We start from the raw sequence: 2229 nt of genomic DNA on the forward strand, positions 1-2229 counted from the left end.
AACAACTTTAGCAATTAGCAGCTGGAGCAGTCTAAAACTCTTCATAAGGGCTACACTCAAAGAAGGGTATATAAACGTTTCTATTGTCTGAGATGCATTCTTTTTATGATTTCCACTTCTAAAGAAGGCAACAATAGGTGTAATTTAAGCACCGTAGCTGCCATCATCATCTGATCTGTTAAGCATGTAATTGCCCAGTATATACTTTATACATCCTTTGTGGTTCACACCTGGCTTTCTATTTCGTTTTTCAGCATCTCTCCAGTATTAGTTCAAATGCCCATTTTCCTGCCTGCTCTAGTAAGGTGTAAAGCACAGGATGTCTCTTTTTCCTTGGTTCATTGGAGCCATGCCATGACCTCGATCTCTGGGGCACACACCTGTCCACAATTAGCATTTACTGGCAATCACAAGGCGTGAAGCTCCAGAGATGTGCAGGTATGCAAGACCCCATTTGAGGGAAGAAGCATACTTTCAAAAATAGATAGGTCTGCCTTGGTTAATGAAGATCACAGATGGAAATCCTTTTTTTTTTTTTCTCTCTCTCTCTTTCTGTGGACATGCAGGGATTTTAGAACTGATGCTATTAATCAATCTGTCCTAACACAGACACAGTTGCAAATATGTAATATAGAGTATCAATGGAATAGAAAACAAACCTTTAACTAAGTCTGATTTTTTTTGGAAGTTCGAAAATGTTGTCATCCTGCTTTTGATGTAATTGAAAATGTTTAGAAGCTTTCCAGAAGAGTTGATTAATATATCAAAATCAAAAAAGGCAATTTTGAGTCTAATTTTGTTGTTTACTATGTAATACAGGATTCTTGGCTTTGAAATTCTGCCATGCTGGGTGAAAAATGACTGTCAGTGTGAGACAAAGTAATCTATTGAAAAGTACATGTGTCTAACAGGGAACAACTGATGCCAATCCAATAACTAATATCTGGAATGAAATGATCTTAATCAGTCTGATTGCTTCCTTGTGGACAAAGGACAGAGTCCAAATGTAGAGTCCTCTGTTCTCTACCAGCTCTTGGTGCAAGACCCTCAAGTGGACACTCTGGTCTAGACTAGAGGAGCAGGGGTAGTTTGGACCCTTGACAATCTGTCCAGACTGGAGCACAATGTGCACATAAGACATGTGAGGAAGGTTGGCATGTGTCCATAGGAGGGCCTGGCATTTCTGACTCTGCTCCAAGAAGTTTTTCCCCCGCAATGGCTTCTTTATTTTCTAGACCCTAACACAATGGATTCAACTCAATGGCAGTGGTTTACATGTTTTAAAAATGGAATACAATAGAATAAGCTATTCTACATCTTTTGGAGGAAGAGGCCACAGATGAAGAAAACATGCTGTGAAAGACAAAGAATAAATTCTTTTCAAAAGTTTCTATCCACTTGTTTGAGACAAGAGCACTCAAAGAGAGGTAAATGCCTGGTGAAGAGTCGTTTTCCATCTTCCATTTCTCTAGGAAAGTAGCAATTTCAAGAATTTCCCCATTATTTTAATCATTGACATCTCCCAGAAGCTGCAATGTGTTGTTGGCTAAACTGTTTCTCCTTATAGACTGTTTTTCAAACTCAGAAGCAACACAGATATTTGTTGTTGTTGTTGTTGTTGTTGCTTTTGTAGGATTGCAGTTCAAGCATGGGGTTCATAAAATGAAGTTACTATTTACAGAAGATCAATTTCTTCACTGTAAATAACTTTTCTCAACAAGATAAACAGCCTGTGTACATTTATATTTTGTACCTTTTGTTCACATAAATAAGCACAACATAAACTATATGTTTATGCTGTGTACCTTATATTGTGTACATTTATGCTTTGACCTCACTGCACAGAATACACAGGCATCCAATCGACTATCTCTGCTGGAAGAGATGGAGAAGCTCAGTGTTAGTAGCCAAAACAAGACCAAGGGCCAACTAGGGAACAGATTTTCAATTGTTCATTTTAAGTTCAGGTTAAAAAAATTTAAACCCACGAGAGTAAAAAGACCACTTTGAATGCATCACACCTGAATTTCAAGAACATCTCAAGAAAAGATTTTATACATTCAACACTAATGACAGAGAATGTATGTATGGATTGTGATAAGAGTTGTATGAGCCCCCAATAAAATGATTTTTAAAAAAGGAGTGGGAGGCTCCAGGAATTGATGGAATATCAAATTTAAATGTTTCAACAAGCTAATAAAGCACCGGAAGCACCCACTCTATGCCAAG

The sequence above is a fragment of the Echinops telfairi genome, unplaced genomic scaffold (genome assembly GCF_000313985.2).
Source record: "Echinops telfairi isolate 266 unplaced genomic scaffold, ASM31398v2 ScPeMD7_2291;HRSCAF=2852, whole genome shotgun sequence".
NCBI lineage: Eukaryota > Metazoa > Chordata > Mammalia > Afrosoricida > Tenrecidae > Echinops > Echinops telfairi.